General features: G+C 44.3%; 1 protein-coding gene across 1 annotated transcript in view; it reads right to left on the bottom strand.

The window, feature by feature from the left end:
• Window positions 1-13,298, bottom strand: part of ZCCHC24 (zinc finger CCHC-type containing 24) — a 201,039-nt gene that overhangs the window by 35,883 nt on the left and 151,858 nt on the right. The window lies entirely within an intron of this gene.

Here is a 13,298-nt window from a genome sequence, read left to right on the forward strand (position 1 = left end):
AGAGAGCGCTATGCGGGGTTTCTGGGAATACTTGGTAGATGCCAACTGCTAACGATAAAGCAGTGATTCTTAACCTTTTTTGGGCTCAAGGAACCCTTCAGAATATGTCAACCCTTAGCTTTCACCATCTTTTAACTACAGAAAAATGATAAAGAAATTCTCATGGTAAAGAACTCAAACCACAATGGGTCAGAAAGTTTTTGACATTATAGATTCCTACTCAAAATCTCTGGGTTTACCTTATGAATCGTATGTAGGAAGTTTCACACCTCACAGTGCTAATATTGTGTGGCACCTTTAAAAGGATCTCATGGCAACTTGGTTGCGAATCACTGATTTAAAGGGATATTAGAAAAGACATTTAGAATTCTCTGGTCAGGATTCTCTGTGGTCAGTGCTCTAATATCAACATGAATTTTACTGAGTGTCTGTTGAGCATGCATAATTAACTTTTTACTGCTTAGAAGGCACGGTAAGTCAAACTAAGCCATATACTCTGACTGCATTATACAAGTCATAGCCCTCTTGTGATAATGCTAATATTTTAGATATGTTTGAAATGACTCATCTTGCATGATGGTCTGGCAATTGGTTTCAGTCCTGTGCTGCTGATTGTCCTGCTTTTACAACTCCAAAGGCAGTTCAATCTCCATATTTATTTATATCTATTTCTGCTCTATTAACGTTATAACAGAAGGGCCAGTTCTGATGCTGGAATGGAGAATTAATCCACTAAAAACTAGCCTATTATTGGTAGCTCATGTTGTGCTTGCTACTAAACCACCATTAGTGGGCCAATCACAGGAAGGATTTCAACAGGTGACCTAACAATACATGGCTCCATGCTCCCTTACCAAACCCCTATCTGCTCCCATTGCAGTAGCATAGTAAGAAGTGAAAGACCAAGGCACCAGCCTCAGGCACCCACTTAGAGAGGTCACAGGAGCTACAGCTGTTGTGCATGTTGGCCCTGTCACTGTCACTGGCTCAGCTCTTATTGCCAGCCCTGCCACTGCTACTGTACCAGGCACAAACCCTGGTTGTTATGCCTCCTTTTTAGGCTAGCTTTTGTTTGATAATCTGTATTCATTTTATAAGCCACCCTTTATACCACCCAATTAAAAAAAGGAACATTTCCAAGTTGATTACGATTTGTTCAGTGGCAGATTGTGCCAAATACGACACATATTTGTCTATATAATCATAAGGAGATTATTTTATGACTGTTCATAAGTAATTTAACACATTAATCACTCTCCTCCACATATTTTCTTTATTCTATTTTTTTCAGTGATGAATGGAAAGCATTTGAAATGTCCTTCATCTGCGGTGCAGAGGGTCATATGGTTTCTATTTTATCCATTCTCATTCTCCTATCTTGTGTCCTGGAAATAGCGAATCATATTTTTTTGAGGGACTGCCTGCCTGATCTGAAACATTGATGTATATCACAATGATGTTTACTGCTTGCCTAAGCTTTTGAATTATTGTAAAATCCTTGGCTGCAATCATGTTTGACATCTGATTTCAAACAGGGCATGATCAGCAGTGTCAGAATAAATATAATAGTATAGGGCCACTTCTAGTGAGAGCAGAATAGTACTAGCTCTGACAGTCATCCAGTTTGGTCCTGCATGCATTATTTCCGCATAGAAAGATCAGTGCAGGGAGGAATTTTATAGTGATTTATTTCTTAAATTGCCTATTGCATAGTTTAGTTTAAAGTGTTATTTTCTAACCCTGTCCCACAGGCCATATCGAACCTGCAGCACCATATCATCCAACCCTCAGGGCTTCCTATTGGCTTGGAACTTTGGTGGCAGGGGAGTGGTGCCACTGTTCCCCTGCTGCCAACCAACAAGACCCACAAGGAGCCCAGGTTCTGCATGCTGGAAAAGGCACCCAGTCCCAGTGTGGTATGCAAGGCTAGGTTGGAGTGGTGCCAGGTCCCAGGCAGTACCCAATCCCAATATATCATGGCTGCACTTTGGCCCTAGGACCTAATCCTGGTGTAGGGGGCAGGGAAGGGGTGGTGCAAGGCCTTTGGGGCCGAAACCCGGCACACAGGGGCTGGAAGGGGTGGCCCCAGGCCCCAGACCCCAATTCTTGGGGGTGGTTCAGGGAGGGAGTGGAGCTGGCTGGTAGGGCTCAATCTAGCCTATGGACCAGTCCCGTGTCACTCCTCTGACCCACAGAGCCAAAAAGTGAAACACCACTGATGTAGACAGAACCCAGCATAGTTGCACAGTATAAAAAACCTCGGGTTGCCAACTGTCCATAAATGTACGGACAGTCAGCAAAAATTCAGGTTACCAACACACATTTGTAATGTCAGTTAAAATGAGTCACCCATAAAAACACTAAGCAGTCAGAGCTAATTGAAATTCCATGGTCAGAAAAAAGCAGGGTGCAGTGTTGAAGCACAGACAGCATATGATTCATAGCAGTGCCATCTGGTGGCCAAGCAGGAGTACAGAGCCCTGAAGGGAACTCTTATCAGGGCTTTGTGTTGACAGGATTTTCCATAGCTCCTTCCCCAACCTACAGCCATGTGGTGGTGCTGCTGCTGTGTCTGCTTGGAACACTGCTGGGTGACAGGTAGGCAGACAGTGACTGTTCTTTAGAGGCCTATGCTGGAATGGGGGTAGAGATTTGTGTGCGTGTGTGTAGGGGGGGAAGTGGGCCTGCAGGGGTAAGGCTTTGTGGTGGCCAGGTGGGGGGTGCAGCATGGTGCAGGGTGTGACTGGGGGCATTAGGGTATGGGGGTGAGTAGGGGACCCCTTGTGGGGACACTGGAGTGTAAAACCACTGCTGCAATCAAACAGGGTTGCCAACTGAATTTTAAAAAAATGCAAACTTTTTACTGACAACTAAACTTTGTACCTTTTTTTTACTGTGGATGGTGTAGACCCCTATATTTGAACCCAGCTCTTCTAATTGGGGCTTGGCAGCAGGATAGGGTCTGGCAGAAAAGTTGCATTTACATGATATAAAACAGATTAATAAAAATGTGTCAGAAAAAAAGTTTGTCAGTAGAAAGTTTCAGATTGTCAGTAAGAAAAATTTCTTGAGTTGGCAACCCTGCAAAAACCATAAAATGTAACTCAATATATACATGTACACTGTAGTATTTCTAATGTCAGAAAACATTATATTCAAAATATCAGCTGAGTAAAGAATTAGAAGCTAGAGTAACTATTATTTCCTGGTGCAAGCATTGAGGAGACCAACTAGGGCTGTGCTCTTCTTGACCTGCTGCTCCCGAAAGGACAAATTTGTGGGAAATATAAAAGCGGATGGCAACTTGGGCAGCAGCAGCCATGAGATGATTGAGTGCAGGATCCTGAGGAAAAGAAGGAAAGAGAGCAGCAGAGGCAGGGCCCCAAGACTTCAGAAAAGTAGACTTCCACTCACTCAGGGAACTGATAGGCCAGATCCCCTGGGAGGCCAGTTTGAGTGGGAATGGAGTCCAGGAAAACTGGCTGTACTTTAAAGAAAACTTTGTGAGGATACAGGGACAAACCATCCCAATATGCAGGAAGACTAGCAGATGGTTTAGCAGAAGACCAGCTTAGCTTAGATGGGAACTCCTTTAATGAGCTAAAACACAAAAAGGAAGCTTATAAGATGTGGAAAGTTGTAAGGAGCATGAGAGTATTGCTAGGGCATGCAGGGATGAAATCAGGATGCAAAAAGACTGAACCACTCAGTGCCTTTTTTACCTCAGTCTTGACAGGCAAGGTCAGTTCCCAGGCTACTGCATTTGGCAGCACAGTTTGGGGAGGAGGTGAGCAACTGGCAGTGGCAAAAGAACAGGTTGGGGACTACTTAGAAAATAGTCCCTAATAGTTACATGTCCATGGGGCCAGACAAAATGCACCCAAGGATGCCCAGGGAATTTGTGTGGATGTGATTGAAGAGCCATTGGTCATCATCTTTGAAAGCTCGTGATGATTGGAAGGAGTCCCAGATGATTGGAAAAGGGTGAATCTTTAAGAAAGGGAAGAAGGAGGATCTGGGTAACTATAGACCAGTCAGCGTCACCTCAGTCCCTGGAAAAACCATGGAGCAGGTGCTCAAGGAATCAATTTCTCAGCTCTTGGAGGAGAAGGTAATTAGGAAGAGGCAGCATGGATTCACCAAGGACAAGTCACGTATGACCAACCTGGTTGCCATCTATGATGAGATGACGGGCTTGATAGATGCTGGGAGAGCAGTGAACAGCAGTTAGAGAGCTTAACCCTAACGAGGCTTTTGATCCCATCTCCCACAACATTCTCACAAGCAAGCTAAGGAAGTCCAGGATGAATGAATGGACTGTATATTCTGCACTGCTGAGGCCGCATCTGGAATAATGTATCCAGTTTTGGGCCCCCCACTACAGAAAGGATGTGGACAAATTGGGGAGAGTCCAGCACAGGGCAGTGAAAGTTGTTTGAGGGCTGGGGCACATGACTTCTGAAGAGAAGCTGAGGGAACTGGGCTTATTTAGTCTGGAGAAGAGAACACGGAGAGGGGATTTAATAGCAGCCTTCAACTACCTGAAGGGTAGTTTCAAAGAGGATGGAGCTAGACTGTTCTCAGTGGGCCCTTGTACACGTACTCGGCATTTAGTCACTAAAAATGTTCCTGGTTTAATTTTTCTTTCTTAGGACAGCTAAATAAGTAAGGTGGACGTGATTTACCATGCAATGACTTATTATGCTATAACTAGTAAAATGTTTTCTATAGATGTGACTATACTAGGGTCAGCAATCTTATGGTTTTCTTGTTGCTTACCCCATTAGGAATAGAGGAAGCCATGCCCTAGCAAGCAGTTCACAAAGACAAATCCCCATTCTTGCATTACCTTCCAATATGTCAAAGGCCTATTCCATGATTAATTACCCAGAGCTACCCAATCCATACCACATGCACCCAATGCTACATGTTAGAGTTCTCTTCCAGAATTGGCAAAAGCCTGCTTAGCTGTGACTTGCATTTGGCAAGCCATGCACTTTATTTGCTCTGTTCATTGGTCACCCACCCCCCACATTTCTGAGGTCCCAGGAACATTTCACTTGCAAAATTCCCTGACAGTCCCCACCTCTGCCCGGGCCTGGGGCTGTGGGTGACCCCCTGCTGGCAGTGAGTGGCCTGATCTCATCATGCACTATTTTGGGGCACCCCAGGTCACATGCTAGGGTTTGCTCCCCAAATTGCAAACTGCCTGCATCAACTGAAGGACAAAGCACATCTGCACCATACAGCTCCCTCCCCTCTCACGCCCTTGGTGGTGTGGGGCAGGGACCCCTGGCTGACAATGACTGGCCTTCTCACCATCCACTGGTTCAGGGCAGCCAACACCAAGGCTATGCTACTGTTCATGAAGCTGCAGTTTGTTCTTTTATGTCCCAGGTCCTTATTTCTGGTTTCTGGTTCCTTTTTTAAGCTAATGTATACTCAATAAAAGCTTCTTATTAATGAATTACACATTCTAAAGAGAGAGAATTTCATTAGATATGCATATTTACCAAGTGATATGTAAAGTAATATCCTGCATCCACCATGCCTGTGTACTACCAGGGGACTCTCCTGGATACCTCTGACCACAGTCTTGCATGGCCCAAAGCATGGCCTGATTGACAGCCCCCCATTCATGCCCAACGTATATGGGCTTGAATAAGGAACTTCTTTTGGACTGGGATTAGAGATGAAAATCCTTCTTAGACCCCTCCATACTATGACTCTGTGCCACCAGGGGATTCTCTCAGACATCTCTGATTAGCATCCTGCCTGGCTCAAAGCACTGTTTGTTCATGCCAGGCTGCCAACTCACAGCCCGCTATGCACACTATACTAAGTACATGGACTTGAATAAGGAACTGTGTTTTGGGCTGGGATGACAGCTGGAAATCCTTACTGGGCAAGCCCACATGGTCAAGTGTGTCCAGGAGAGTCACGAGTGCCAGAAGCGAGGCGTGGGTGTTCTGGGGTGTAATGGCCACATATAACAGTACTCGGGGAGGGCAGAGATGCACCCAGCTCTGGGGTGTAACTGCTACATAGAACAGTGTATGGGGAGGGCTGAGAAATACCTCAGACCAGGCTTGGCAATGGTTTGGTGGCCAGCCAGTGCAGGATGCACCCCCAACTTCCTGTCCATGCCACTGCAGAACTGTTCCAAAGAACCCTGGCCACACTCCTGCCTGGCCCAAAGCATAGTTTGTGCATGCCAGGCTGCCACCTGACAGCTCCCCCATGCCTACTGTACTAAGCATATGGGCTCAAATAAGGAACTGGTTTTGGGCTGGGCTTATGGCTGGAAATCCTTCTTGATCCACCCCATGCCATGCTTCTGTGGCACTGGAGGACTCTCCTGGACATCTTTGACCAGAGGCTTGCCTGACCCAAAGCCCAATTTGTTCCTGCGAGGCTGCCAGTTGACAGCCTCCCCATGCCTGATATACTAAGTATCAGGGTGCGTGTAAAGAGGGCCGTATTTGATTTGGATCCGGCCCGAATCAGGGACAATGATTTGATTCGTTGATTCAGATCACTGTCCCTGATTTGATTCGGCCAAATCTGAAGATTCAGTGCTGATTCAGAGACTCGGTGATTCAGCCATAGACACAACTTTAAATGTTTTTTCTATGTACCTCGAGATACCAGTGTGGCTCATGAACGCTGCAGTGCTGGAGTGGATGGAGCCTTCCACAGAAGTGTGGTGAGGGGAGCCCTGCATGCTTGGCGGTGAACCTGGAAAGTCCACTTCTGGGTCCACCAGGGAGCACACAGTGGGGCCCCTCTGTATCCCCCTGGCTCAGTGATTGGCCACAGGGGGACCCAGGGTGCCACCCCAGGCTCAGAGGGCACCAGATGCCAAGCAGGGGGGTGGGGCTGGCATGCTCTCCGGTGGATCCGGAAGTGGACTAGAAGTGCTTCAGGTCCACTTCCAGGTCTGTTGCCAAGCACACTGAGGAGGAGCCTCCCGTGCTCCTATGGGATGCTCCATCCGCCCCAGCATTGTAGCATTCACAAGCTGCCTGCTACCTTGAGGTATGTAGAAAAGACATTTAAAACTGTCTATATCTGAATCGCCAAGCCTTTCTGAATCTCCCCAAATCAATTCGGAGGGTTCCAATTTGATTCAGAGAGATTAAAGGGCCCTCTGATTCAATTCGGATTTGGAGATTCGGCCACTGAACTCGGCCAAATCTCCGCCGAATCAAATCAGGGACCAAAGGTTCACACAGCCTTACTAAGTATGGGCTTGAAAAAGGAACTGGCTTTTGGTCTGAGATTACAGACTGAAATCTTTTCTGGGCCATCTGACACCATGCCTGTGTGGCACTGGGGGACTCTCTTGGTCACTCCTGACCAGTCTTGCCCAGACGAAAACACAGATTCGCCATGCCAGGCTGCCAACTGACAGCACTGCAACCACAGTGCTAAGTATATGGACCTAAATAAGGAATTGGATTTGGGGCTGGAAGTATGACTAGAAATCATTCTTGGGCCACCACATGGCATCCCTCTGTGGCACTGGGGGACTCTATTGGACATCTCTGGCCAGAGTCTTGACCAGCCCCAAGCATGGTTTGTGCGTGCCAGGCTGCCAACTGACAGTCCCCCTATACCCACTGTACTAAGTATATAGGCTAAAATAAGGAATTTCTTTTGGGCTGGAATTAGAGGTGGAAATCTTTCTTGGGCCACCCTATATCATGCCTCTGTGGTTTTTCTAGTTTTCTGGTTTTCCTGAAACTGGGCTGTTTTTTGGGCTGGGATTACAACTGGAAATTTTCCCTAGTCTAGCCCATATGGTCAGGGGTGTCCAAGAGAGTCCCCCAGTGCGGCATGGCATGGGGTAGCCCTAGCTGTGGGGGGTAATAGTCACATATAACAGTGCATAGGAATGGCAGATATGCACCCAGCTTTGGGATGTAACAGCTGTATATAATTGTGTATGGGGAAGGCTCAGATACACCCCAGAGCTGGGTGCAACAGCCACATATAACAGTTTAGCACAGACCACACCATACAATGCCAGTGCCCTTCACTCCTGATCTACAGCCCCCTCCCTCCCAGGAGCGGCATGCAGTGGGATCAAAGCCCCGAGCTGCAGGTGGCAGTTTGGGTTCTTTCCAACCTCCCTATGGCATGAAGCTGAGCAGCTTGGTGTGCAGACAGCTAATGGAGGATCCCAGGTGCACTAGAGCCTGGAGCCGCAATTAGCAGCCCAGGCATTGATTGCTCAGTAGTACAGCTTTTGTCTGCCAGGGCACCAGAGGGTTGAGTTACTTGCAAAAGGGAATCCTCACTGGGAAGAGGGGTCCCCTTACCTCTTCTATCCTGCTCCACTGGGGTGCCTATGCCTCAAATTTTGTGGGGTCTGCTCCTCATATTTTGGGAAACCCTGCATCTTATATTTTGTGAACCCTGTGCTTCAAGTCTGTTGTTGATTTGTCTGTTATATGTGTATGTGCACCTAAAATCCCTTTGACTTCCCTGTGCTTCCCTGGCTCCCTCCCCTCCCCCCCGCTCCACTTCCAGGTGCCTGGAGTGGGGGGTACCGTTATCTCCCAGGGTCTCCTTGCCCCCCGCATATATGTTATATTCCACCCTGTTCTTTCCCTGTTAAACCCATATATGGTGAATTCCAATTGGTCTTGAAATAGGGGATAGGAGGAGAGCTGCTCCTCCATAAGCAGCTACCCCTCCTATAGTGCACTAACACCTGCTAAATTCCTTCCATTGGAAAGGGGGTACCTCAACTGAGTACCACCCAGGTTACCCCTACCCTCTCAGCCCTGCCAGTCCCCCTCACTCCTGACCTGCGCCCCCAGCCCTGCCAAACCATAAAACCAAAAACCCAGTTCACCAAAATGTAATTTTAATTAGCCTGAGTCTTGAACTGCCTGACCCATAACAATTTGATCTTTGTCATGAAATACATGTGAACACAGGGAACCAATTTTTTTTGGAATCCAAAAAAGTTGTATTTTTCATTAATCTTAACCTTGAACTAAATCACCAGTAAAAATTTGCAAGATTAGCCCCTGGAACTTTGTTGAAATATTACAATCAATTGATTCAATGGATTTCCATGGATTACTGAGTGAACCCAAGCGGCACGTGCAAAGAAGAGAAAATCACGTTTTCGGGCATAAGTTAGATCCACATTGAAAATCTAAAATGATAAAAAAACAAAAAACAAAACCCTCCTGGAAGAAACTCAGGAGCTAAAAATAAAATATGTCAGAGGTGTTTTAAATTATCAGGATAAAAAAAATTAAAAATGATAAAGTCAGCTGACAATGTGGACACATAGACACTATTTAGCTAGCTTAAGGGTGATTTTTGTCATGTGGACACACTAAAAGTGCAACATGGTAACAGGAGAGGTGTAACGTGGACAAGTGCCCAGTGGCAGATGATAGAACAAGGAGCAGTGGTCTCAAGTTACAGCAAAAAAAGTTTAGGTTAGATAATAAGAGAAACTTTCTGACTAAGAGGGTAGTGAAACACTGGAACAGGTGACCCAGAGAGGTTGCAGAATCTCCAACCTTGGAGGCTTTTAAGACCCGGGTAGACAAAGCCTTAGCTGAGATGATATAATTGGGGATGGTCCTACTTTGAGCAAGGGTTTTGGACTAGATGACCTCCTGAAGTCCCTTTCAACCCTAATTTTCTAAGATTCATGAATGACTGGTATAGCATTTTTGCCTTTTTCTTCTTAATTTTGAAAAGCAGAAAGCTAAAGACAAAAACTAGTTCTCAAATTCAAACAGAAAATATTTACAGCATCAGCTATTCCAACACAGGGTTTAATTTAAACTGCAAACCCAAAAATCAAACAAAATCAACTTTTAAATGCCACATCTGCATGGAACTTTATTCAAAACTAGTATTGGATTAACTTGCTGGATGTAGTCAGTTATTCACTGACATCTGATAGTAATGCAAACTGAAATGGGGGGAATACATTGTAGCAAAATGGAAACCAGGACCAGATACTTAGGAAATCCTTAGTTATATTTAGGTCCAGAACATGATGCGAAATAAATATCAGCAACATTCTAACTAATACAGAATGCTTGACAAAAATAGATTTGGGGGTTAGCATGGTTATTTTGTGTTACTTTCAAGGCCAGTGTGTTCAGTTTATAAGTAAACAGACGTTTCTTACAAATGTAACCTGGTTTTGGTTAAGCTTCATTGTTTCTTTCACCCCCAAGATTATCAATAGTAACAAAGTCTTTGTAGACTTAATGAATGACTTCTGTGAAACCTGTGCTACTGCACAGTCATCTTGAAAGATCTAATCCTATATTTGTATTTATAATTTACCTTCTGAAAACTGTTTAGGACTGAGCAATGGAATTAATAAGAAAACAGAATGTCCCCATAGCTGTCTGAGATACTGGAGGAAGAGAGGTAAGGGGAAAGTATTTTATGTGCCAAGAATACAAAGCTGGATAAGGCAGGAAATCAAAGATTTGTCTAATGAAATAATATGAGTTGGTTGAAGTGACTTAACTTTGTAAAGGTTTGTTGTTTAATGAATACACCTTAACTGATACTTGTCTTCTAGGAGCAGGTGTGTGACAGGAAGAAATTCCAAAATATAGACTATTCTGAAGTTTGAATGTCAAATATTCTGAGATAGGTTCTATTGATCATCAGCTGACTCCAACAGACAGTTGCAGGAAGGTGGCTATTAGAGAGTTGGCAAGTGGTCTTTGTTACACATTTTTGGGGGGAGAGGAATTATTTTTCTCCACATATACTCAAATGTGAATTTAACCTAAATACTTCAATACCTATAATATGTGTATGTTAAAGTAAAGATGGAAGGATTAGATACAGATGCATTGAAAACATACTGTAAAATTCCTTAGATAACTCAGCCTTATTCCCAGAGAAAATTTGAGCATGGGTTGAAATATTTCCTGTTGTAGTCACTAAATTTTGTCCACTGTTGCTAATGGAAGAGCTTTTCTCCTGTAGAATGTTAGGAGGGTATGCAGGTGTCTCAAAGGGTTCTTTGTTATCCATTCAGATGTTATCCTTCCAAGACATTTTCCAAGGTTCCTGGATTAACTTTCCACAAGTAAAATGGGCCCATCATTCTGGGAAAGGGTTTATTTTGCTTTGGGAGTTTGTACAGTTTCTCTTTGTGCAGAGCCAAGTTGCTCTATATGTGTAGATACACATAGAAAAATCAGGTGTTTGGCAGAAGACTTAAACTTGATCTGTCTTTGAGGCTCCAGCTCCCATAGCTGATGGGGAGATCACATGTGCTGTATTGTTTCAATGGTCACACATGTGAGTAATTGGGATCAGAATATTTAGCATTCTCTGTCCTGCAACTGCTAAAAAAGGCAATGAGGGAAGAGGGACAAACAGAAGCACCATATAACTAGCTAGGCTTTCCTACCTTTACTAGCTATGAAGAGAAGATTACCACTAAAGAAGATTTGCTCGTAAACAGCGCTGCAATAACTTTTTATGTATGAGATCACAAAGCAATGATAACTTTTATGAATTAAACAGCCAAACTGCAAAAATAATGTTTTCTGGGGTCTGATACAATTTGATGGGAAACTGTAAATGTTGTAGAAGAACACAGATGAAACTGAAACTGCTATAGCTATATAGTCACCTTCGAGTACTGTTACAATGAGAAGTACTGTATATAATGAAAATATGTGGATGCTCAGTGGAAATGAACACCAACATGCACTCCAAATTCTAGTGATCCATAGTTCCCTCTGATAAGGAAGGAGAAATAGAATTGAACATAGGTCAAAAAACCTTAGATGTCTTTATTTTTGTTAGAAGACTGCAGTTTAGTTCATCTTAATACCATATATACTCATATACCACATGCAAAAATCAACTCTTCAAAACGGGTGCATGTCTTAGGTTGTAAAGCTGATTTTTCTGCACTAGAATAGAAGTATGCATGAACAGAAACAGGGAGATAGTGCTGCAAGATGGGTATCATGCTTCCCCTCCTGCCCCTCTTAGGGAGCGAGGGGGTAGAGTTCACCCTCTGGGGTCAGAGCTTATTTGTCATGTGGTATGTAAGAAAATGAGTATAAGCAAGATGTATTTGCAGGTTCTCTGCACTTGAGAGTCCCTGGGTGCATGTACATGTAAAATTGATGTGATACAAGAAACTAGGAAGCAGTTTGAGCCAAAGTTAGCTGCTCCTGGGCACAGTATTTACACGAGCCTGGGACAGCAGCAGGTTGAGCTGAGCTAGAACAGGCCCCGGCTGGCAGCAGTCCCAAGGGGTCAGCCCCAGGCTCCGGGTGACAGCATTGGGCATGGAGGAACTGGATGGGACACGAGTGCTAAAGTGCTGAGCCGTGTGTCAGTCAACCCCTGTCACCATCTACACATGCATTTTGTTGCACTTAATTACTCCACCTTAAGACAGTACTATCCCTGACAGTACTATCTTATGGCCAAGTTAATTAATTTACCATGCTGTAATACTAGCACATGTGTAGAGAGTGACTCTTTACTGAGGAGCTAATTAGTCAACTCCACAGTAAAGCGCACATGTAGATGCAGCCCTATGAAGTAAAAAATAATCGTGCGTACACAACATTTTGAGGCGTGGCCTCAGGTTTTAGGAGATTTCTTTGGACAAATATTCCTCTCATCTTGAGGTAGTATAACATTTGTCAATTCATTCAGGGCCATTTTATTGAACATTATAGAAATGAGTTAATTTTTTCCCCAACTTTCCATTGTATTTTGGATAATAAACAACATGTGACTTTTACCTGGGTTGGTTCTCAAGGCTGGACCTTTAAAGGAAACCAAGGACATCCAACTTTTATTGAATTACAGTGATATATCTGCTTAACCACAGGTTCCTTTTAAAGTAGAACATAGCTACACTACACCATTAAGGAGCAGTAATTCTGGAAAGAGTAGGCAATAAGTCACACTTTTTGTTGTAAAAATAATACAATAAGATTTATGCTGGAGAAAGTAATCTGCAGATTTAGAAGTGCCTTATAATCAACTAGGTTTTACCACATCCTGCAATTTATTGAATTATCTATAATGTACAGACAGAGCCATAACTTGAAATTTTGGTGCAGGGGTGTGGGGTTGGGAGAAGTTAAGTGAGTGCTTGCCTCTTGTACAGGGGCTGCTGCAGTTGTGATGGCAACATGGGCTGCTGCTGCTTCAGTGCATGCTCTATGAACAAGGGCTGCTGCGGTGGTGTGGGCTCTCTGGTGGCTACCTTTCTGGCACCCTCTCTATAGGCATTTCACTGTTCTTTTTATGCA

The sequence above is a fragment of the Crocodylus siamensis genome, chromosome 7, assembly GCF_052110815.1.
Source record: "Crocodylus siamensis isolate JL-2025a chromosome 7, ASM5211081v1, whole genome shotgun sequence".
NCBI classification, from domain to species: Eukaryota; Metazoa; Chordata; order Crocodylia; family Crocodylidae; genus Crocodylus; species Crocodylus siamensis.